Source organism: Varanus komodoensis, unplaced genomic scaffold (genome assembly GCF_004798865.1).
Source record: "Varanus komodoensis strain SLA01 unplaced genomic scaffold, ASM479886v1 scaffold119, whole genome shotgun sequence".
Classification (NCBI taxonomy): Eukaryota; Metazoa; Chordata; class Lepidosauria; order Squamata; family Varanidae; genus Varanus; species Varanus komodoensis.
Window position 1 is genome coordinate 661,452 of NW_025335344.1, and position 25,907 is coordinate 687,358.

Here is a 25,907-nt window from a genome sequence, read left to right on the forward strand (position 1 = left end):
GAGGACATCAAAGGAACTAGAATTAGGGATGAAAGTTATAAATTGCAAGCATTTGCGGATGATCTGGTTTTTATAACGGAGGAACCTTTTTCAACAATGCCCAAACTTCTACAACAGATTGAAGAATATGGTGAAGTTATGGGAATGAAAATAAATAGAGAAAAAACGAAATTGTTAGTTAAAAACCTTATACGAGAACAAAAAGAAAGACTCCAGGAACAAGTAGAATTGCAGATTGTTAAAAAGGTTAAATACTTGGGAATCTCTCTTACAGCTAAATGTATTACCTTGAAAGAAGACAATTATGATAAATTATTGAAGGATATTAAAGGCTTTTTGGAAAAGTGGGCCAATTTACAATTACCTTTGATGGGAAGAATAGTTCTTGTCAAAATGAATATATTACCTAAACTTTTGTTTTTGTTTCAAATGATTCCCATAAAAATTGATAAAAAATTCTTTGATGACTTAAACTTTCATATCTCGAGGTTTATCTGGAGAAAAAAAAAACCAAGGATTAAATTTAAAATGCTTCAGGAAGCTGAAAGAAATGGAGGTTTTGGTCTTCCTGATTGGATGTTGTATTATCAAACGTCTGTTTTAACTTGGTTAAAAGAATGGGTAACGTTGCGAAATAAGAGAATTTTGTATCTTGAAGGTCATGACTTGCAGATGGGATGGCATGCTCATATGTGGTATGAAAAAGCTAAGTCACATGGGTCCTTCCTGAGTCATTTTATTAGAAGATCTTTAATGTCAGTGTGGGAAAAACTAAAGCTAAAACTGTATAATAAGTTACCAAGATGGCTTTCACCTATGGAAGCTTTTGTATATCCAAACGTATTGAACTTTGAAAAGATCATAAGATATGGTGATATCCTGGATAAGGATGGTGACCTGAAACTGGAGCAAGAAATACAAGAACAGGGACTTAATATTTCCTGGTGGTATAAGGTGCAGATGCAATCAAGATATGCTAAGGATTGTAAAACATGGGGGTTCCATAGAGACCTAACAGAATTTGATCAAGTGATGCTTAAAACAGATGAGAAAATTATTAAAAGACTGTATGATTTTTTTACTTGACAGGAAAATGGAAGGGGAACAGGTTAAGGAAACTATGATAATATGGGCACAAAACTTTGGATTTAATGTTGAACTAGAAAAGTGGCTAAAACTATGGGAAAGAAACATTAAAGTAACTTAAGCAACTTCGTATAAAGAAAACTTACATAAAATGTTCTATAGATAGTATTTGTCACCAAGTCAACTAGCTAAGATGTTTCCAAATATGTCAAATAGATGTTGGAAATGTAAACATAAAGTCGGTACTTTTTATCATATGTGGTGGACTTGTGACAATGCAAAAAAGTACTGGATTAAAATACATAGATGGATGGAGGAAATATTAAAAAAAACTTTTGCTTTTAAACCCGAAGTTTTCTTGTTAGGCATTATACCAGAAGATGTTAACAGACAGGAAATCTATTTGATGTTGCATCTAATTACAGCGGCAAGGCTTGCATTTGCTCAAAATTGGAAAAGTGAGGAGCTGCCCACCGATGGATTGAGTGTAAGAAAGATCTTGGACTGCGCAGAAATGGATAGACTGACTTTATCGTTGAAGGAGAAAGAGGATACTGATTTCTATTGAACTTGGGACTCTTGGCTGGAGAAACGGGACTTGGCGTAAATTTAGAGATGTTTTTCAAACTATGATAAGCTAACTGGAATTTGATATTAGAATGTTAAAAAATATGTAGTAGGAGGTTGACCCAGTGAATCCAGTGTTACCCAAGGCTTCGGCAAGGGGCGGCATAGAAATGTTCTAACAATAATGATGATGATGATGATGATGTTTGTGATGCTTGATGGGTTTTTTTTAGTCTTAGTTTAAAAATTTATAAATATAAAAAAGAATTGGGAGGAATGATAAGCAGTGCAGAAAAAGCTACTCAAGGAAGGCTTTTTCAAAATCGCATTATTTTTAATGGCATTTTACCCGTATATTAGGGTTAGGGGAATGCACCAGGGCAGGGTTAGGCCAATGGTGGTGAATCTATGGGCTGTATGCTACAGCGGGCATGCAGAGCCCTCTCTGTCGCCATGTGAGCCAAGTCGCCCCAGCATCGCCCCAGCAGCCGAGCATTGGATACCAGCGCACATGGGGACCATGCGCATGCTCGGAAAGGAGTAGCGGCGCCCGGCAATGTTGTCACAAGCCATGACTCATTAGCCGCGACTCATCTGAACTTTCACATGGCAATTCAGCGTGCTGGCAGGTATGCTTGGGCCGCCTGTGAGGTGTTTTTTCTAAACTAAAAGCACAGTTCTCAGGTTTTTTTACAGTGTTGGCACTTTGCGATAAAGAAGTGGGTTTTGGGGTTCAATTTGGTCGCTTGGTATCTAAAAGGCTCACCATCACTGCCTTAAGGTATATGTTTCTAAGTTGCCTTTTAATTGCTCACCTATGGCAAGATATTATTTCTTCCAAGTGAACAGGGGAAGTGACCAGGTCTGGGGGAAGCTTTGTGGAAGTGAATTTCTTTTTAAAACCACAAATGCCTAGCAGAAAAGAGTACGGGACAGTGTTACCAACTCCTCCTCAAGGAGAACTGATGCCACCCCAAGCATTCTCTTCTCCTTGCCTTTAGCTCCATTCACCTGCCAGAATTCACCAGGAAGCCAGAAGAGAGCTGCACAGCAGCTCTGCCTCTAGTTCTTATGACCAGAAGGAAGCAACATGACTCTGTTGTTCAAAAGCACGTTTCCTAGACATCCTGGTTTGCCTTCTAAACAGGAAGCAAAGGTTTTCTTCAAATGGCAAATGGAGACATCCCGGGAAGAGAGGAACGTGAGCAGCCTTAGGGTGCTCCACAGGAAGGAACACAGTTCGGCCCTTGTGCTTCCTAAAGATGAATTTGAACATCACTTGCCACAAAGCTGTTTTGCCCTATGGCCTACTAACCACCACTGAGTGAGCAAAAGGTGACTGAGTGGCATGCAAGTCCAAAAAATTTATTTAAGGCAGGTGAAGGAACAGAAACATCCAGTGCTAGCTTTTCTATGACAGACATATTAATTACACAATGCAGAAACCTAACACTGGGCCAGAGAGATACCCCAGTGTGCAAAGGGGTTCCAGTGTGGTGCTGACCAACACCTGAAGATGAGGGCTTCCTCCCCCCCCCCCTTTTAAAAAGCTTACATGGATTTGTGCCAAATTCATGCTTCCACAAAAGCAGAGCAAGCATCCAAATGAAGTATCCAGTGGAAGGTGCACTCTATATGGCACCCCTTCAAATGTTACAATCATCGTAGGATCATCTATCTATTGTGACTTTTATCCTTCCAATGATGGGATATCAGTCTTTGAGCCATCAAGCCAGTGTGGCGTAGTGGTTAAGAGCATGGGACTGGGACTCAGAGGATCTGGGTTCTAGTCCCCGCTCGGCCATGGAGCCAACTGGGTGACTTTGGGCCAGTGACAGACTCTCCGCCCAACCTACCTCACAGGGTTGTTGTTGTGGGGATAAGATGGAGGAGGAGAATGATGTAAGCTGCCTTGAGCCCTTTGTAGGAAAAAGGCAGGAAAAAAAAAAATCAAGAATCTGCTTGTGCCGGCCATTTGCCCATCTGTACGAAGCGGGTGAATAATTTGGAAGCGCACACACACCAGTATAAAGCTGCTCTGTGCAATTACACCCCACAAAGAGGAGCAGCTACTGGGCACAACCAAAATGTGTTTGAACAAGGGCTGCACTGCGCCGTTGGCTGTTAGCCAAACAAGACAATCCCTTGAAGAGAGGCGGTGGCATCCGACAGACACAAAACAAAAGTTTCTGCTGAATAAATCACCACTCAAGACGCCCAAGGGCAACAGGTAGATGGCAAAGTGGTCGCCCATGGGCTAGGCATTTCGTGGAGGTGCCCACGGTTGCTTCAGAAATCCCCAAGGGGGTCCATGGGTCAAAAAATCCCAGGCCCTGTCCTATGACACCCCCTAGGTCAGGCCATGAGCCCCTGTGAGGCACAGCAATGCCCCGCCTGTCGCACCGCCAGCCCCTGCCTGCCCTGCGCCACCCGCGGGTCCTTTGCACAACTGGTCTCCCACATGCAGCAAAGGTACTTTGCTCACCGCCACCCAGCCCCCACGAAGCAAGATGCTGCTAAGCCGCATGGAGCCAACCTACAGCGCGGATTTGAGAGAAATCCTCTTAATACAACCAGGAAGGAGCCACGAGCACACTAGTCATGGACTATCACCTTTGCGTCAGAGCTACATCCAGTGGGAAGATGGAAGAGGGAGTGGGAGTCTCTCTCTCTCTCTCTCTCTCTCTCTCACACACACACACACGAGCCTGTGAACGCCTAATCCTGGAGCCTGCTTAAAAAGCAGAAGCAGACGCCGGTTCCATTGCCTCTTGTGACCCTCAACTAGCATTCGGGGAACTGAACAGTGTGGTTAAGGCATACATAACATCCACCTTGGAGCAGACTTCTTGCTAGTATTTTAGGGGCCCTTGTAAAGAGGCCAATTCTTCTTGCTAGCATGATCATTCTTTATCTTTTTATATTGTCCCAAGGACTGCTTATACTAGTTGAGAATATTTAAACCATGCATGCAAGATACCATGGATGGTGTTATGATTTTGACCTGACTTCTTGAAGGTATTATCTAACTAAAATGATCCTTGAAGCCAAGGTTATTAGTAGATTGGCTTGCTTATGCATACATCGGATAGAAGCATCTGAAGTACTTATATGAATGGAGGTGATTCAGAGCTCCCAGATTATCTAGATCAGAACTTGAATTATCCATTGGCTTCCACCAACAGTTCTTGCCTGAAAAGACAAGCCATTGAAGTACACTTCAAAAGAAGTATTTGAAAAAGAAAATGTGCTCGGAAAATACGATATTTTAAAATGCAAGTTTTCATGTGGATTTTTTCATGCAGATTTAATATGGAGATGGAATGGTGTTAAAGCGAGATGCACTGGAAATAGGACTGACCTTGTTTCGTCTCAGCCATTCCCAACCTGGCGCCTTCCAGGTGCATTGACTGCAACTGGTTGGGGATGATGGAAGTTAAAGTGCAGTTGAGGGCAGCAGGTCAGGAAACTCTGTTTTATGACAACATCTGCACAATCGCCTGCCTTTGTGCTTTTCCCTCCCCAACTAAAGGTGTAGTCCTCTGCAGGTTTAGAGAGACAAAAGACTACAGTTCCCAGCATGCCCCAGGCAGCACAGGTATCTTGTCTGTCTAAGCACACTAAAGATGTAAGTGGGGAAGAAGAGGAAGGACAGGCAACTGTTTCCCACATGAGCAGTAAAGGGAGTGGAATGGACACAGGAATTCAAGGGAAGCAGAAGCTTGCAAGCAACACATGCTTCTAGTCCTCAAGATATCTTGGAGGTACATCTGAAAAAGAAGATAGCTTTCTCTAACCAGTCTGCTTTCCCCTTGAAAAGCTGGCCATTCCTCAAGACACCCATCAGGCCACACCAGAGCATTCAGAAAGCAGCGCCACAAATAACCTGAATAGTCAAGCCATGACAAGTTCACTATCTTGCTTCCTGTTTGCCCCACTTGGTATTCTCATCTGGCACCGTGTTGGGTTTCCCGGTCTGCCATGAGGTTTCCTAGCCTTTGTACCAGTTTCCCCCAATCCTAATGGCCGAAACTCCTCATAAAACTCAGTTACGGGTACTAAGAGCTGAAAGCTAAAACAGTTATGCATACATGCATTATGACATTTCTATTCTCCCTTTTTGTGAGGATCCCAAGGCATGATACATGATCCTCTTTTGCCTCTTTTTTATCACCGCAACGACCCTGTGAGACGCCTCGGCTGAGCGTCCGTGGCTGGCCCAAAGTGACTCCGTGGGTCACATGGGCCATGGGGACTAGAAGATTCCCCAATCTTCTATCCCCAGCACTAACAACGAAAGGAATTGGGTGGGCTTCTTAAAAGAAAGCTCTTGAGCTAAAGAGCAGGGGAAAGAAGGGCTCTGGGATGCTAGCTCTCATGAAAATAAGGCTGCTGTTTTCAGTATGTGGTGCCGAAATGCGGCCCTCGCCTGAGACTGTTCCAAAAGGGAATTCGGCCCTCAGACTGAAAGAGGATCCGCACCCATGGCCTACAGTAGGTGAAACGCAGAGGAGAGTTAGGTTGCCTAAAAGGGGCTTCCCAAAACAACCACTGCTAGTAGCTGAGCCTGAATGAGGCAGCTGGAACAAAACTGTGTATGCCACTTGCACACACAAACCCACAACAAGGATTGGGCCCAGCCGATGAAGAATAAATGATTTCTTGTACGTGGAGCTGGCTACCCTTTCTGTGTCAGAGAAGTGAGGGGCTGAAAAGAATCAAGGAGAATGGAGTCCCCCCACCCCACCCCACCCTTTTCATCCAAAGGAAAATTTGGACATCTGGAAGAATATACAACAAAAAACCTCATGTCAAATATACACACTTCTGGAATGAATGAAGTGTTTTAAGACAGGTTTTTCCTCACTCAAAAACAAGCAGCGTGACTTTCAAAACATAGGAATCCATTCATCAGAGAACACAATTCTTTAATATTCTGTAGATATAATGAATGACTGCTTTGTATTTTTCCACCTTCCACAGCATATATTTTCAGAAACACTCACATGAAAGCACGAAATAAACCAACAGGTAAGCAAAGGGCTGAACTAGTCCCCCCGCTGTACATACCTCCAGCTTTTTGAAGCCCATGAAGATAAAAATAGATTCCAATGCAAAATTTATCTTCGGAGACCAATTTCTTCAACAGAAGCACTTCGAAAGATGTGCTTATTGTTTAAATGTAACTAACGCCGGGTATTTTAGCTTCTGAAGCTGAAAACGTATGCATGCTTACATCGGAGTAAGCGGCACTAAATAAATGGGTGAGACTTAGTTCTGAGTAAACATACACAAGATTGCTCTATAAATTTTATAGACCAAATAGCACGATTGTACATGCCAAGTTATAAATGATGCATTTTATGTTGAAACAATGTTTCTGTTTCAGAGGTATTGGGAATATTTTCTCTAATATTGAAAGAAATGGAAACGGTGAAGGATTGGGCATATCTTGGCTCAGTCATCAGCTCAAGCAGAGGCTGCAGCAAGAAATCTGAACGCAACTGAGACTTGGAAGGGCAGAAATGAAGAAAATACACAAATCATCCAGGGTAAGGATGTTTCGCTGGAGAGCTAGCAAAGATCACCCACTCTTGCATTTGTGACCCCTACGTATGGGCGTGAAAGCTAGACAATGGGGGAAGCTGACGAAGAAAATGGATGCATTCAAGATTCGGTGCTCAAGGACAGCTTTGTGAGTAAACTGGACTTACAGAAAGATGAGCAAGTGGATCCTAGATAAAATCAAGCCAGAGCTTTCCCTAGAAGCAAAAATGGCAAAGCTGAAACAGTCATACTTTGGGCACATCATGAGAAGGCAAGACACACTGGAGAAAATGACCATGGTATGGAAGGTTGAAGGCAGAAGATGGCCAAATATGAGATGGATTCACTGCACAAAGGAAGTCACAGCCTTGAATTTACAGCAGTGGAGCAGGGGGACTTTCATTTATAGGGTTGCCATAAGTTGGAGACAACTTGATTGCATGTAGCTAAAACTGAGATATTTCACTTTCTTCTTAAATGTCTTTTCCCCCTAAGAAACAGTTTCCTATGTCTCTGCTCTAAATAAAAATACACACTTGCGTGCAAAACAAAGTTTCAGCCATCTGCTCTTTGCCTCTGGCCCAGTCTTTCAACCTCCAAATTCATGCCCGGCACAACTGTGTCTATTGTACTAATGCTCCCTCTGCCAAAGACGCAAATCCTCTCCCCTTGCAGTTCCCCAAAGCATACCAAGCCAAAGATGTTCTTCCAAAGCACACCAGCTACCGAATTCTTTGCCAAAGCAAAGAAGTTGCACATAAGGCACTTAAAACAAGTTGGACCACCTCTGCTCCAGTTTGATTAGGAAATCGCTTGGCGCTTCAGTTTGTCTGGCCCCAAAAGTAGCACAATTTTTATGCATTATTTTAATCTCTCTCCAGCAATCATTTAGCCTGCTGGCACCAGAGGCAAAGCTGTGTAAACACCAGGAGGCCAACATAAAATTATGGGCCAAAAGAGACATGAGGAGACACTGAATGGAAAGGGATTTTGGCTGAGAATGCAACGGTCCTTCCCTTCCGGGAAAGGATAGCAGACCCCTGTGTCTGAATGGCAATAACTGGGATGGACTAAGCCTAAATCTGTGGGTACAGGGTGTTTTTATTTTGCCATTTTAATAGTACCTCACTAGAGGATGGGTGAAAGCTGATCCACGCCTTTGCCATAATACAACCATGCTCCAACTGGTAGATTTTGATGGTGCTTCCCAGGCCTTTTGTCAGATTTAACAACTCGCATAAACACTGCTGCCCTGCGCAGTTAACTCCAATTAGCTCCCTTCTCGATATTTATCAACACTGATGATGCGTAACTGCTAAACCTTTGGGCTGTAAAGCCAACTTCTGGTGCTGTTGGTAGTAAGACTATGTAAATGCTTTAGTCTGAAACTGTCTATGCCTAGAACAGACTTCTCCAAACTACTGCTCCCTGGAGCTCAGGACCACAGTGTCCATGTTCCTGGCCAGTGGCCATGCTGACTGGGGCAAATGGGAGCTGTGGTCCAAAGCATCTGGAAGGCACCCTGGTTGGGGAAGGCTGGCTCAGAACATCACGGAAGATCAGATCTTTGCTCCTCAGAAGTTCAGTGCTCTCAAGTCTGTCCTCATTTCAGCATAACTCAAGTGTCACACTGGCAACCGGACCCCTGAATCGTTGCCACTGGATTCCGGGAGGGTTCAGGTGGGCGTTTGGCCCACAGGCCATCGCCTTCATTTGTAGTCAATCTGAAAACTCCAGCAAGTCGCAACGGCAATTGATTTCTCCCTGCTGCTTCAAAGCACATGGCAGCCTCCGACTGGCTTTTGGCCTAGACTTCCAGTTGGCCATCAGCCATATGCGCTCCCAACTATAGTCACATTCCGATCCTGAAAAGCTTCCCAGGCAGGGTCAGCACACAGAAAGGTCTCCTTCTGGTTCCTCCCGCCGCCTTCCTCATTCCTGTCTTTCTTGTTTTACATAGAGGAAGAGATCTGGGCTTCAGCTGGTGCCAATGTGACCTGCAGGACTTGGCCAGCCAGAGTCTGTAATAAATTTGACTAATATGGTCAACTTAACTCCCAGGTGCTGGGCAAGCACTTCCCTCAAGAAACTTGTCGCTAACTGTTTTGTTTTCCGGATCAGTTGTGGGTTTTGGCTGTGGTTGTGACTTGCTGCTGCTGGAGAACCAGCCAGTAAGACATTATTGGGTAAAAAATTACCCCATCAACCAGGTGCCTGATTGCTGTCAACCCCACATTCTGGGCAAGGAAGGTCTACAGTAAAATAATAATATAATAATAATAATGAGGTGGGGAAAACATTTTTATTTTGCAGTTTGCATATTCTATTTACGGCAGGCATTTCTTTTTACATTATAAAAGGGAATGCCCCTAAAGTTCTTTACAGTTTGAGATTTTTTTATTTTTTTTTATTTTATTTTTATTTATTTATTTATTTATTTTTGCTTTAGCGCTCTTCAAGTACTTGAAAGGCTGTCAAAGAGGAAAGCCAGGATCTCTTCTTGATCATTCCAGAGTGCAGGGCATGGAATAACAGGCTCAAGTTACAGGAAGCCAGATTCCAGCTGAACATCAGGAAAGAATTCCCGACGGCTGGAGCAGTACGACAATGGAACCAATGACCTAGAGAAGTTGTGGGCTTTCCCACCCTAGAGGCATTCAAGATGCAGCCGGACAGCCATCTGGGAGGAATGGTTTAACTCAGTGTCCTGCACTGAGCCGGGGGCTGGACCTGATGGCCCTCTTGGCCCCTTCCAACTCTAATATTTTGTGATTCTACAAGAACATGGCCTGAGCTATATTGGATCAGAGTAAGTCCACCAAATCCAGCACTCTGTTCATACGCTGGCCAGCAACTGCCCATGGGGAACTCAGCTGAGACATGAATGCATTTTCAGAAGCATCCATCTCAGCACAGAAACACAAGTTTGGGAAATTTCTGCGATTTCCCGAGAACGGCGTGCCTGTTCACTTTTGCAGCTGTAAAGAAGGGGAGAGGTCCAGAGGATTTGGAAGCAAGAACTAGGTTATCTCGCATCCCTACACACAGCATGTGCTTGGTATGTACCAGGTCTGTCTCTCAATTCCCAGGCAATGCAGAAAAAGCTTCCAGGAAGTTGTTGCTGGCCAATGCTGGCCTGGTGACGGATCAAGGAACAAGGCCACGTCCTCCATTCCGAACAATAATGCTAGAAAACCCCCAAGCGATTGATCTGGGAAGTTCTGGAGCTGGAGGCCAAACAATAGGAAACTGTTTTTCTTGTTCAAAGAACATGACAGCTGGAAGTCCATTTCTGGACACAATGCGCCATTGCGTGATGAAAGACTGGAAGGACAGAATGGACCAGCACCCGGCTAAGCTGGCCCTGGCCACCAAGAAAGGCACTGCTGGGTCAGATGGGCCTTCCCCATAAATGACTGGGCCGGGGGTCCTGGGATTATTTAAGAACAGATGGGAGGGTGCAGCAAGCGCCAAGCCAAGCTCGAAGCGAGTGAGAGCGACTCTGCCTGCAGGGAGCCGAGATACCCCAGAGAGGAGGTTTTCCCTGCCAGGAGTTCCAGCCAAGGATGGCTGGAGACACGTTTCCGCTGCTCGGTGGCACAGTTCTGAGGTCAGCTGGGCTGCCTGCCAGGCAACAAAGGGGCTCTCCCAACAAAGGCACAGCAAGTTGCAGCGAGGGAGCGACCACACGTGCGCTGCCGGCAACGGCGTACGGGGAAGGCGCCTGTGAAACGCTTCGCTGCGGCTCAGTCCTCTTGCTTGTTCAGAACAAAGCAATGCCTTTGTTTGGGGAGAGCTCCCCAGAAGTGTCTGTCCGGCCTTTGACAGGAGGCGGCGGCTGGACGAGATGAGACAGCACCGGTTCATGCTGTCTTTGGGTGGCAGACAGGCCCAGCCCGAACAGCAAGTAGGACTCCAAAAGAAGAGTCGCCTTTGCACACAAGGGAGCTTTCTTGCCCTAGCCTAATTACTGCAGGGGAGGGAGGGACAGAAAAACGGAGTGGAAGAAAAGGGGTTAACTCTGGCCTCGCTCATTTCTGGGGTGGCGTGCACCAGGAGATCCCCCCCTTGCAGCTGAACCTGTGGGAATGCAGCCCCCACCGTTCGCATGGCTGCTTGTGAACTTGGCCTCGCCCAAGTAGCTGCACAGTGTCCTTGATCTCTAACAAATTTAGAAAAAGCCACTGCAAGGGAAGAGGACAAACGCTCTTCTCAGCCCCTTCTGGGTTGGCCGTTGGGAGAAGAGAGGTGAGGGAATGTATCAGGGCTGGAAATTCCTGGAATGCCTTTGGCTGTAACCCCATGCACGCTCCGTGGAACTGTTCACCTACATTTCATCTCAAACAACAAACCGGCAAGACTGATTGTGCCAGGCAAGGTACCTGGTCGTTGCTTTTGATTCGTTTTACATTTGCATCCCACCTTTCTTGCATGCTTGGAGCTCAAGTGACACATGGGGTGGCCTATATGGAGATGAAGAATGTTATCCCCGCCCCACCCCCCGACAAACAGGGCATTTAAATAGAGTGGAAGTATTAAGCCCAGAGCCTTAAAGGACATCGGGATGAAAGCGCTCTCTTGGAATATGGCAAGGTGGCATTCAAAGCAGTGTAACATACAATTACTGAATTACCTTGAATGCTTTGACTTCATCCTGCTGGAAGAAACATGGCATTGTGAACACAAGGCTCTAACACAAACGCCATTCTCCGCCTGCAATTTCCTCTAAGGGTCACTGACGGACTAGCTTGATTATTTCCACAAAGTCTGAGGCAATCACAACAGCCATGAGCCCATGCAATTTCTGTTTATGTTACTTTTCTGAACACTCACTTCATGCTGGTCAATATCTATATACCACCCTGTGGTTAAAAAAAAAAACCACACACACACACACGGGTCACTGCTAACTGGACAGACTTAGACAATTATATTCGAACTTTTCAAATGGTCATATCCTGACACAGTTGTTCTTATTATTGCTGGGGATTTCAATACTTGCAGTGTCATGGATGAACTGAGTTTGTATAACAGTTATGATCAAATTCTGGAGTCTGATGTTCACCCCAGAATGTGGTTTCTCTTGATATTCCAAGGGTATTCGATATAATTATCCGGGGTTCTGCTGAGCCCAGTTTGTAAGAAGCGTTGCCAAATGGACTTCCCCTGAACACACTCAGCGCAAGGCTGCTACATCAGGTTCCTTCCAATCATATCCTGGAACCCGAATGGGGAAAAGGAGCAGGTGTGATTAAAGGAAACAGCTTCGCCTCTTCCAAAGGCCTGCTAGCACCATGCTCCTTTCCCAAATCCAGAAGTTACACAACTGGAATCGAATTAAGGAAGGAACCAACCGCAGTGCCTGGCAAAGGGAGCAGAAAGAAATCCATTTTCATGCTGTCTCACGTCAACATCTTTAGTCAATGCTTCATGGCTGAGGAACTTTCCTGAACACATCTGTGCAGTGGGAAGAATGAACCACGTGGAGGCTTCCAACTGGAGTTAATGAGATCCCATGGTATTTGCCCTAAAGTTAGCTACGCAGCCACCTAGGAGAATGCTTTCCCCCAAGACAGGCAAAGCTCAGCGTACAGGGACTGGATCATAGTCCAATACTTTGCCTGTCGATGGCTGCTTTCTGAAAACAAGGCAGTTTTAAACCCTCAGTTTGTGCCGTGACAACCCATTTTATGCACAAAGAAAAGATGGCTTTACTAAGCAGGAGTGCATCCGCTACATCTGATATTGATAAATGTTCTCCAACAAGCTCAGAGTCATGGTTTTGGAGCTGGGATGGACTACTTGCAGATTTTCAGGTTCTTGGCTTCCAAGCCCCATCACCCTTCACCACTGGCCATGGGGCCAGATCTGATGGGAGTAGGCAAAACTAGTGGAAGGCTACAAGTTGCCCACTTCACAGCCCCCACAACAACCCTGCAAAGGAGGTGAGACTGGGCAGAGTCCTGCCCACCCAGGGAAACCCACCCCGACCAGACTAGGACCTGCCGTTCCCCCTCTTAAAGCCCAAGGATTTCTAATTCTGGGCAAGTCTCCTGGGCAGCCCTTATTGCCAAGAAACCTTGAAGTCCCCACACTTAAAGGCAGCCTAAAAATAAAGACGGACAGGTGCCTGTGGGCAAGGGGGGGGGGCTTTCCCCAACACTGCCCTTCGGGGTTATTTATATGCTGCACGCTGGAGCCACAGAGCAGTTTCCAGGCTGAAAAAGGTTCACAGCCCTGCCTGTGCATGGGCAACTTTCTGTGAAGACTTCCTAGGCGGATCGCACCTTTAGCATTCCATCATCGGACACACGACCCATTCCGATTCCAACAGTGCCACATGCACAGTTCGGTCCTCTGGGGGAAGAACTCTGAGGAATGGAGTGGCTCGTAGGAACCAACTCCCCCAAAAAGGTGGTCCGGGATTTTGCCCACCATTTCAGTCAAGAACTGCAGAATTAAGAGCTTCCACACATGGATGTGCCCACAGGATAAAAAACCACTGTTGCGTCAAAGTCGTTCTCCAGTTCCTTGCAGGGAAAGAGAACAAGATGGCGGTGTCTGGACTGGCGCGGGGATGGCAGAACTTCAGGTTGTACAGAGAAACAGCTCAACATGAGGAGACATAGGGAGACCATTAAGCAATCGCCAGGCCACGCTTCCTGCAGGAAACTGTTGTCTGCTCTGAAGTCTGCTTGGAGTGCTGCTCAAAGGGGAGCCGTCAGGGGAAGCCGTCAAAGGGAAGCAAAACTTCCACATTTCCTAAGGCAGAACTTACGGCATGCAATAGAGCTGAAGAGGGCAGAAGGAAGGCACTCCCATGGGCACCTCTGGGAGTCTGAAAGCTCTTCCCCGAGTGCTGTCACCCACAATGGTGTGAAATACGGCTACCAGAAAAACAGCCTTCTCCGCAGTGGCCCCCGTCGGAGGCACTCGCTGCCCAGCATCTTCCCTGCATGCACCGGACACCAGGCGGCTACCTCCCTCTTCCAGCAAGCATTTAAATCTTTAATCTCTTGCTTCAGTTCCCAACTTTTCTGCCCGTTTTTTAACATGTTCGTTTTAATATGTTGATGTCGAGATGTTTACTGCTTATAGTTCATTCTTGTGCGGAGGGCATTTGCCAGTCAGGCTGTGTAAAATTTCAATGAGCCAGAGAAACAGATTGCCGTGCGGAGATGGCCACGATGCGGAATGCCACGATGACATAATGCACAAGGCAGAGAGGTCGGGCGGGCACACGCAGGGAGCACCACGGAGCAGGTAGACAGCAGCTGTTTGCCCTGCTGTTTGGGGGCGCAAAGGGGGGTCGGAAGGAAGAAAGTGACCGTGAGCCTCCAAATGCAGGGGCAGCTGGACACACCAACCTCGCACCCACGGGGGCTGCCTGGGAGGACAAGCGATTCCTCCGCCTTGGCTGAGAGCAGGACTCCTGACCAGAGTGAGAGACCTTCTTCCACGTTGCTAGGCAACCGCACATATTATGCCACATCTCCACAGCTACTGCTAGCCAGAAAAGAAAAAAGAAAAAAGGATGCAGCCAAAGAAGGCACTGAGCGGACGGCATGCAGCCAGCTCGTCACGGAGCAATCTTCGCTCTGGGTTTGACCCAAGGTCTCCGAGGGCAGCTTCCTTCCAAGGGCCTCCAGGGACAGAAAAATGTGGGGTGGGGGAGAGCGCTAGGGCTCCGCACGAGGCAGCTGCCACCTCGCAACTGCTGGAATCCTGGAACTGCCGGAATTGCAGCTGCCCCACATACACTGACCTGCAGTACAGTCTGGTTTCGTTCTGACCCCCTTCTGAAAGGGTCCCACAGGGACCAAAAGGGTGGAAACGCTAGATGATAATCCATCGAAGCTGGGAAAGGTACAGAGAAGGGTGATCGAATGAACAAGGGGAAATGGTGCTTTCCTATAAGGGCAGCCTAAAGCATTTAGGGCATCCTTCCCCAAAAGGGTGCCCTCAGATGTGTCAGAGAAAGAGCTGCAGCTCAGTAATGGAGCAACAGGTGAACTGCATGCCGAAGGTCGAACTTTGGGTTTTCTGGGGTTGGCTGGGAAAATTCTTGTCTGGAGCAAATTGCTGCTGCTTGGTTAGCAGTCCTGAGTTGGGGGACTAAAGGGCTGAGTTCTTATATCCCTGAGTCCTATTACCCCAGCCCCCAATTTAGAGTTTCCTAGAGTGCAATTCTATGCTGGCTGGGAAACTGAGTTGTAGACCATTTTTCTGCCTAAGCTTATATAAGACTGTACCTTTAGAGAGAGTGTGCAGAAAGGGGCATAAGATTTATAAAGTTTGTAACAGAAGGCGATGTTGGAATTCAAGGCCTTCCAACAGAAAGTAATCAAGTTGATAGCATCAAAAGAAGGATTTCTTCACAGAACATCCTAAGTTCACCCATAAATTCCTATTTAGGGAATTTGCTGCTGCAGGATAATGTGCTGGCATGGAGCTTGGACTAGGCTTCTTCCTCCAGCTGCAACGGACTCCAGCTCCCCTTCGTTTCATCTAGTGCGATCATTGGGAAGTGTAATCTAATACATTCTTAATGCAGTAGAGTAAGAAAGGTTAGCTCTGAAGGCCCCAACCAGGGGCTCTGAATTCATGGGCATCTAAGAGTAGCTATCAGTCAAAGGGGCTATGTGGAGCTTCCAGATGCAGAAGCAGTATATCTGCACACTCCATTTGCTGGAGAGAGAATGGGAGGAGAGGAGTACTACGCAGTAAGACTGCTTGTGGGCTTGCAGGTCAGCCAGAGTGAAAGATGCTGGAACAGACAGGCACATGTTCAGACCCAGAAGGACTCCTGATATTATGGCTGTGAGTTATAGACCAAACCATGGCCAGTCCTGGCCCCAGGCAACACCACCCACCAGTCTGTTTAAGACACATTCAAGCGGCGACAACTGCGGTAGGATTTCTTCAAGAGGAAGAAAATACCAAAGCTCAGACTTTGTTTTCAAGCATGTCACCTGCGATCATTCGCTCAGACTTCTCAAGGGCCCTGAGACTTCAAGTGGGTTTTAATTGGGCGCTGCAAATCTCAGGGGGCCAACGCAGGTGCAGCTGCTAAAGCAGCTATTTTCGTAGCCAGTGGGAGCTCCCGCTTCAGCTCAAACAGAGCGTGTGCCCTGCGAAAAGGGCCTCCAACTTTATTTTGCCTCCAGAACTAGCCAATGTATATGCGACCGTGGTCTTGGCCTCTGCGTGCAGGAAAACCTTGCATTATGTGTTTGTCACTAGCCAGCATGGAGCGTACCGAATCATGCATGAGAACACCCTGAGTAGGTGCAAAAGTTCACCCGTTGTCTTAAGTATACAGCAGAGCAGCTAAAAGGGCGATGGGCTGAAATCACTCGGTGAACCAACACCGGCTAAACAAAAGCAGACCTGAGTCCAGCCTTCGCCCAGCTGGGAGGACACCGGCAGGCGTCCATATGCCATCTTGAGCTCAGAGAGAGAAGCAGAAGTACAGCTGAAATGCAGTAGACGACACATGTGAAAATGCACTCGAGCGTATTTGATAGGGAAGCTCTTACTGCTTGTAATGAAACCTTACGTTTCAGCCTTTTAAAGGGGGTCGGGTAAGCAGAGAACACCGGGAAGAGAAAAGCCGGGAAACGACCGGCCTGGCGGTCATGGATGCTTGTCACTAATATACATCTCCAGATGTGCTAATAAACAGTGACAGCCAAACCCTGACAACTTCAGTGGTAGGCAGATGATCTGTGCTGAAACAGATAAGGAGCTGTTGGCATTTTGTGCACAGTTCCTTGGGATGCTAAATTAGCATTAATAGTTTTCGGTAGCTTAGTTTTTGTCTATGTGTTTTCTTCATCTAAAAAACCAAATAAAATGCAATACAAATAACATAAAACCATGTTAAGAGTTTATATTAATTAGAGTAAAAATGCACTAAAAGACCCAGCAAGGTGTTACCAGGATAATCCCCTCAGGCCCCTGGATAACCAAGGGGATCTTTAAAGGACTTTGTACAGAGGGCTACCTTAACCTGGCCCCAAAAGGATGGCTGGACCTGGGAAAGTGGTGTTACCATCTGAGGAACTTTTGGTTGAACTGGTCTGGGACTTGGGGCAGCCTGGGTTTGGCTCCAGCATACGTTTAACACATGTGTTTTGTATTATTTATTTATTTAGAATTTTTGTATGCCGTCCCATCGCTTATAGCCTCGGGATGGCTCACATAAAATAAACAAACATAATACATAGTCAAATAATACAATTAAAAACCCAGAATCTCCCTGGCTGCAAAATTAAAACCAATAGATATTATTAAGAATTGTTAAAATATTGTTTAAATAAAAAGGTCTTAGCCTGGCGCCGAAAAACAAATAGCGACGGCGCCAAGCGGACCTCTCTGTACTGCTCTCTCAGTCTAGAAATGTTCCTAAATGTAGCTTGACCCTCAAGTTAGAGTCCAGTATTTCCTGTCCTGCACCCCAGGACGATCAAGAGGAGATCTCGTCCTGCTTCTGTGACAGCCTTTCAGGTATCTGCCCAGTGCTATCACATCCCCCATCGGCCATCTCTTCTCCAGGCTGAACATACCCAGTTCTCTCAATCTCTCCTCACAGGACTTTGTTTCCAGTCCCTGGATCATCCTTGGTTACCCTCCTCTCAATCTTTTCCAGCTTGTCTGCCTCTTTCTTGAACTGTGGAGATCAGAACGAGATGCGGTGCTCCAGATGAGGTCTGACTAGTGCTGAGCACGAGGACGCTTTCATATGATTTGGAAATGATATCCCTATTAATGCAGCCTAATATGTCGCCCTGCCTAATTAACTGATATGCAGAGCACATCATGAGAAAGGCGGGACTGGATGAATCACCAGTTGGAATTAAGATTGCTGGGAGAAATATCAACAACCTCAGATATGCAGATGATACCACTCTCGTGGCAGAAAGTGAAGAGGAACTAAAGAGCCTCTTGATGTGGGTGAAGGAGGAGAGTGCAAAAGTTGGCTTGAAACTCAACATTAAGAAAACTGAGACCATGGCATCCAGGCCTCTCACTTCCTGGCAAAGAGATGGGGAAGAAATGGAGGTAGTGACAGATTTTATTTTCCTGGGCTCCAAGATCACCGCAGACGGGGACTGCAGCCAAGAAATTAAAAGACGCTTGCTCCTGGGGAGGAAAGCTATGGCAAATCTAGAAAGCATACTAAAAAGCAGAGACATCACCCTGCCGACAAAAGTGTGTGTAGTCAAGGCTATGGTTTTCCCAGTTGCAATGTATGGCTGTGAAAGCTGGACCATAAGGAAGGCTGAGTGCCAAAGGATTGAGGCCTTTGAATTGTGGTGCTGGAGGAGACTCCTGCGAGTCCCTTGGACCGCAAGGCGATCAAACCGGTCAGTCCTAGAGGAGATCAACCCTGATTGCTCTTTAGAAGGCCAGATCCTGAAGATGAAACTCAAATACTTTGGCCACCTAATGAGAAGGAAGGACTCCCTGGAGAAGAGCCTGATGCTGGGAACAATTGAGAGCAAAAGAAGAAGGGGACGGCAGAGGATGAGGTGGCTGGATGGAGTCACTGAAGCAGTGGGTGTGAGCTTGAGTGGACTCCGGGGGATGGTGGAGGACAGGAAGGCCTGGAGGAATGTTGTCCATGGGGTCGCGATGGGTTGTACACGACTTCGCAACTAACAACAACATGTTTGCCTTTTTTTAAGCCGCTGGCCTAGACTCAGGCCTAGCCCCCAGTGAACCTCCCCTGGATGCACCACTGCCAAAGCCATGCTCAAGCCACTGGAGGAGAAAACTGCCCCAAGAGCATACATTATACAGAGCAGTGTGCATGAGTGCTTCAGTGATCCCTGGCTGGCTTGCATGTTAGGCCATGCTCAAGATATTCTGGAGGAAAGCCCTACGTGTATTTAATAAGAATTTCCGTTTAACCAGAGACATTTTCAAGCTGAGGAGTAGACAACCAAGCAGGCCCCACAGCACTTCAGGCACCCACTGCTCTCAAACATAGTTAATTGTTTTCGTGTGAAACAAGGGCTTGAAGCAGCTACCCAGTGCCGGAAGGGTCAATTCCAGCTTGCAAACATTCCAATTTAGACTCTTTTGGAACTCTTCAGCTGCTACAGGCACAGAGATGAATTCAGCCCTTGATCTCTTGAAATTGCCTGCTCCTGCTGCATACACCTACGGTATCTTTCCCTGTACACATCACAGGGAATTCCATGGGAATGTTTTAAAGCACATGCACAGTTCATATGAGCCGCCTGGCCAAGCTCTTCGGCTCTCACCACCAAAATGCACAGGCTGCTCAATCGAGCAGTTTGCAAACAGTTTTCACTTGAAGTTTGCTGCTAGAAATGAAGAGGCTGCATGCACGGGAATCCGCGGAACAATGCCGGAAAGGAAAACAGGGGAATTTTCAGAATGCATCGTTCGAAGGCCAGGGATGCAAGGCAATCTGGCTAACTTGGCATCATCGAAGCATTAGTTTTTCGAAAGGGCAGGTGAGAATTTTTCCAGCCCTATCTGGGGGTACCAAGGATAGAACCTGGGACCTTGCACATGCCAAGCATGGGCTACTGAGCCAAATCTTCTCCACTGGGCAATTGTGTTTGCCATGGCCTACATATGAAGCACGATGCAACGGAAGGGAAGACTGCACCCCTGCTATTACAAACGGGAGTTAATACTTCTGAAGACCTTCTCAGGTACAAGAACATTCCTTGCATGAAAAAGTAGCACATCGGGGAGAAAGACCTGGCCCAGTCACCAAGCTCTCATGCAAGATTGCTACTTGCTGTCTGAAGCAGTACTCTGCCATTCTAGTATCACAGGATTTATTTATAGCCCACCCTTCAGCAAACTCCTGGAGTGATTTGCACTGAATTGAAATTACTATGAGCACAAGATTATCATCTTCCACATTGTTTAAGAGATATGAAATATGAAGCATAAGCACAGTTTGCAAAAATAAAAAAACAGAATTTAAATTCCTAGACAAATAACATGTCTTGAGGACTAGCACCAGAGTGATATCAGGTTAGAAGCTAGGTGAGCCTCCCTGGGGAGAGTATTCCACATGTGCAGTGCCACTGTAGAAAGTCCTGTCATCTCGTGCCCAACCTCCCTGCATGAAAGAACCAAGCTTTCATGCAAGCAAAGGCAGAATGTGGAAACGTATATCCATTCCCAGGCTGGTGCAGCATCTTAGGAGAAAACAGGCATTTGGATGCGGCAGGCCAGAAGTTCTGATCTTCTCAAATATTCCCCAGTGTTCGAGCGGCATATGAGAACAAAGCTTCCAACAGGGTGCATATTTGCAATGGGCTGAGATAGATGCCAACAGTTCGCTGGCGATCAGCAATTCAGCCTCTATTTATCAAGCGCCTCAAACACACAATTCTACACACGCTTGTTCATGAGCACACAGACTGGTTTAGACTGTATAACAACCATATGCCTCAACACCAACCTTTCCAAAAAGCAGTAATTTATTCCACACATATATTTCAGCAGTAAAATACTTTACTCCAGCATTGTTTGTGCAGCTGCTTTGCTCAGACGCCGTGTCTCACTGTTCCCTCTTCTTCACACTGGCCTCATGCTGAGGCAGAGTAGTTATGGCCATTCCCTATTCCCCTCCACTGAAGGACAACCACCCAAGCAAATGTTAAGGAATAAAAGCCCAAGTTTCTAGTCCATATGGATGTAAACCTTAAGCTTGAAACTGGGAGGCCAGATTGCTGAATTCAGAAAGACAGGCAGGCAAGGACAGAACTGACCTGAATGTTTGCATTTGTGTAAGGTACAGTGCTCCAAAGACTAGCAGAAACAGAATTTTTATGCAAGTCAGTCCAACTTACACAGAACTGAGCAAGGTGGATGTGATTTAAATCACAATTTAAATCACTAGTCCGTCAGACTAGATTTAAATCATGGTTTTCTACATAATTTGCACACATGCTTACCTTGCCTGTAGGTAGAAGAACTTCTTTAACATATTTCCAAACTGAGTTTCTTTGTATGGCCTGCTGCCATTATCGGTTTTCTCCTTCAGAGAAAGAATAATATGATAACCCTATACTATAAGCCAGGCTATACACAAAAAGATCCAAAGACTTGGGGTATTCTCCTCAAAAGGATTCACCTCTCCCTCCTCACACTTAGTTTCTTGTACAGATCTATTCCACTCCCATCAGTCTTGTTCTATTCACTGAACTTTTTTGAAACTAAGCACTTAAGAGATAACGGGTTGATTCTGTGTACATACAGATAACGGGATTAAAGTCTTTCCCTCAACTCTGTATGTTTATAACGTTCCTGCTGCAGAGAAGAGGCATGCGATCTCTGTCAATACAAACCCACAGGTCTGAGAACTGTAAAACCAAGCATCTGCGATAATACCTTCTAGATAGAAAAATTGCCCAGTAATCTTACATAAACCACTGGAAGAGCATGACATTGTGAATGGATTAATGAAACTCATTTACTAAAAATTTAAACGCTGCATGAATTTACAACTTCATGCCACATAATTAAAAACTAATCCTTATTTCATGTTGATCACTTTTGAACAATAGCATATCTTCAACAGAAAATGATCTTTAGATTTGTCCTCAAAGAGCATTTTTTTGAAAATCTAAATTTTACAAAATTCCAGTTTAAATTTAAAAAAGCAATGTTAAAAATCTGATTTTTTAAAAGAAATATTCTTATCCACCCTGGAACTGAGAATATGGAAGATGATGCTGATGGAAAGGGAGATTCTGCCTAGTGGTTCCTCCCCAGTGTGATAAATGTGTCCATTCTGGAACCACGGGGGGTTCAGGGGAAGCTGAAGTCCCAGGCAGTTCTGTCTAGCTCACTAGATGCTCCATCTGGCAGCAAAAACTTTTCCGGGCTTAGTCCTTGCAGCTTCAAGGACAGAAACTTTTGCAAGCAAATCAGGTTCTGTGCTTTTAAGCCTACAGTCCCTTTGTCTGGGAAGTTTCTACTTAGAAAACTAAACCCCCATTCCCCCGAGGAGAGGCACACCAGAAACTACCAAAATGTGAGGGAGGAAACAGACACAAACTAGGAAACATTAAACTACTGGTGAATCTTGGGAGAGCACCACACAAAACAGATCAGGAATAAGTCTATGGGAACAGATTAGAGTTTTTTGTAATATAAATCAAATAAACATAAACAAATCAAAGTTATTTTGATTATGGATTGTTTTGATTTCTGTAAGTAGTCCTGAGATGTTCTGTGTGTAGGACAGGGTATAAATATTTTAAATAAACAAAAATAAACAGGACATATCTAGCAGTAATACAGCTGAATACTGCCAATACACACATTGAACACACAGGGTTGTTTTCTTCTGCCCCGTCAACTGACAAAGTGACTCTGGTTGCCCATGCAACCTTGGGTGGTCTCCCCAACCCCACAGGATGGCAAAACATTCAGGAAGGTATGCTTTAATCCAAGAAAAATTTCCTACAAATGAGAACTCAGAAACACATATTGAGATTTGAGCTTTCATTCAATCTTGTGCTCAGAGAAAGTCGGCTTCTGTGAAGCGATTCCTTGGAAAGCTAATGGGCAGGAATGCTGGTGTCCAAATCTTCCAGAGGCAGAAAGTTGGGTGGGGGGCTACTTTAGATGTTGCCTCTTGCTTCCCTTAACGCCGCCAAGCCTGGAACAGGTCACAGTCTTTGCATCTTCCTGCGATTCAAGAGAAGGAGAATTCCTCCTCCCTTCTCCAATGAAAGCACCTTTCCTTGCCTTGTTTTTCCACTGCTGTATCTCAGGGGAAGCTTCTGCAAACTCCAGGCACCCATTAGACTAAGCTGCCGAGCCTCTCCTCCTTTTAAGCATGTCCCTCAAGCCGCTTCCACCTGTGTATGCACTTCCAGAGGCAAAACTGGGTGGTGGCAAGGGGCAGAAGAACAGCAGTACCAAGCAACAGCCCGACGAGACAATCACGCAACCTATTTACAAATTAGCCTGGATCGCCATCCTCAGACCAGCACGTGTTTCTGGAGAACCCTGAAGATCACCCATCTCTACATAGGGGCAAACAACTCTGCTACTGTTTAGTGACCTGAGAAAACCAGCTCACATGTTCTCCATCTTGGGCAGAACCCCACTGCCAATAGATCATGCTTTTAATTGACAAAAGAACTGGAACCTCCAAGATGAATTCACAGCATTCCAAGGGGTAAGAAATGCCCATTCAGCACACAAAGCGCTTTTCTCCAACCAAGAGCCAGTGCAATGTTGTGACTGATTGACCGGAAGGGAGCTAGCAAAAGGGATAAACTAAACCCAGAGACTGAGAAAGCAAACCGTGGTTTGTTCATCTACCTGAACAATTCTGGATAGGATATAAAACCAAGTCAAATGATCATTATCATGTTGCCTTTGTATCCCACTTTTCCCCCCTCTTGTGAGGAACCCAAAGTGGTGTGTATTGCTCCATTTTATCCACACAACAACTCCATGAGGGAGGTTAGGCCGAGAGTGAGTAAAGAGCCCCAAGTCATCCAGTGAACTTCATGGCCAAATGGGGATTAGGATCCAGATCTCCTGAGCCTCAGTCCAGCACACCAGCTCTTACGGAGAGCCATAAATCACAGGGTAGTCTTCTGTACAAACCAGGTCACTAAACAAGCAAAAACTCAACAGGAAAGTCAGAAATGTACATTTTGAAACAATTAGAGCCCAAAGTCCTAATAGCCTTCTCAACTCCCATCATGTCTCAGACCTTCTGGACGCCCAAGGTACATTACCATGCCTGAAAAAGTTTTATTTTCATGTACTACTGGCTTCCACCCAAGGGAGCCAGACAACATGTACCTGCATATGAAATTGAAGGAATTATAGCAATGTCTAAAGATGTGATCAATGCTAGTCTTTCAGTACAGAGGCAAAGAAAGAAACTTGTTTCAGCTTCTTTCGTTCTTGCATGCATTTTCTGAGTGCTCAGGTCAGGAGGTTCTGCTGAAGTCTTTCCAGTCCTAGTGCTGCCCAGATGTGTTTGGTGACAGCTGCCATTGCTCCCCATGATGTCAGCTGTAGTCCAGCACATCTGGGGAGGACCAGCACGGAATGGAGCAACCACCACTAAGAGCTGGCCGAAGCCATTCTAGGATTTGTGACCTACCTCAGAACTGGAGGGCAAGAACAGCAGCGGCACAGTTCTGTTTCTTGTTGGTCAAGCTCCAGACCTCACTATTCCCGCCACACCGTCCCCAAATGCTGCTCAGGCCGCCACCCTGCCCCTCCATCCAACCCCTACAACTGTTTGTTGCCTTGATTTAACCAGGTCCTCCATTTTTCTAGCCCTTATGAGGCAGCAACCGTAGCAGCAAGAGAAGCTAAAAGATGTGGAACAGGGTCACAGAAAGTTAAGTTGTCTCTTGCTCCAATCTTCTGTCTTTAATAGCTTGGGCCTAACTACTCTGGCTTTCTTCTATTTTCTTTGAAGAGCCAAAGGCCCGCAGCAAACCTGAAGGCATTTTCTGTGCATTGTTAGAAGTCCTTTTTTTCTTTCTCCCAAAAGCACCTTATGATCTACCTGACCCGTCTTTCCAGTTGTGCCTTAACATTCCCCTTCATAACTGAGATATTCTTTTTAACACCTCAGCTTCGACCTTGCATCTGGTTCAGGCACCCCACCCCTCAATACCCAGTCTCAACCCAAGATCACCAGCACACATAAGGGACCCTCCTTGCCTCTTTGACGGTCCCAGTGCAGGACTCCAGGCAAATCTTGCTCCATTCATCTTACACCCCTTAACATCTCAGTTTTCTTTTAATCCTCCCCACTTAAAAAAACCCCAAATTCTCCATTATTAGCACCCCCAGTTACCCTTTAACTATTTTGATGACTCTCTTTAACCTCAGAGTTCTAATTTCCCTTTAAGCTTTCTGCAGGAGGCCATCACCCCACCTGCCCCAAATGCACTCCCTCCCCTTACGCCCTCCCTGGGAAACACCCGTACACCCAACCAGCCACCCTTCTCTACCTTGTTAATCCTCTCTGCCAAGGAGCTACCCCTCTAACTACCCCCTCCCGTATTTTGCCATGCACCCCTCCAAATCAGTGTCCCTTTAAGCTGCTCTGCTGAAGGTACCTCCCCAAATACCCCTTCACACATACGACTTCCTTGTAACTTCCCACGCCAGCCACCCCTTTCCCAGACCACCGAGCCCCCTGACCTTTTCTCTGCAGCCCTATCGGCTGAAGATGCCACTTTCCACCAGCAGCCTTCCCCATCTGGTGCCGTCCAGATGTGCGTGCCTTGGCCGGCGGATGCTGCAAACTGTAGCCCAACACACCTGCAGGGCACCTGGCCTGGAAGAAGCAACCACCTTACATATCCACCGTCCCCGCTGGTGGGCATCCCTCTCTCAGCCGTGCCCCGACGTCGCTGCGAGAATCTGCTTCGCCTGCCTGCGAGAGGCACCCACCACCGCGATCCCCCCCCCATCTGCAGCGAAGGATCTCGCCCAGACCACCAGCGTGGTGCGCCCCCAACCCGGCTGCTCTACCAGCCTCGGCCGCCTCCCCGCACGCTCCCCGCCTCGCCCCCTCGGGCCTCTCTGCGGCCGGGCGCTCTGCCGCTTGCTGATGCTGCGGCTGGGCAGGAGGCCCGCACGCCTGCCTGCCTGCCGCCACCACCTCCACCTCCAGCAGCGACGAGGCTGCAGCCCCGGCTCGCCCCCTTGCGCCT

The 25,907-nt window shown here is 46.5% G+C and overlaps 1 protein-coding gene across 3 annotated transcripts in view; it reads right to left on the reverse strand.

The window, feature by feature from the left end:
* The window catches only part of LOC123018929 (vigilin-like), a 60,644-nt gene that overhangs the window by 34,716 nt on the left and 21 nt on the right, over window positions 1-25,907 (reverse strand). Inside the window, exon 1 of one of the 3 annotated variants that reach the window (XM_044421408.1) lies at window positions 25,393-25,453. The exons of 1 other annotated variant lie outside the window; for it this stretch is intronic. The gene's annotated coding sequence lies outside the window, so the exon portion shown is untranslated. Of the gene's footprint in view, window positions 1-25,392; window positions 25,454-25,907 lie in introns of those variants that run through there. One more of the 3 variants, XM_044421406.1, reaches the window with a different exon arrangement.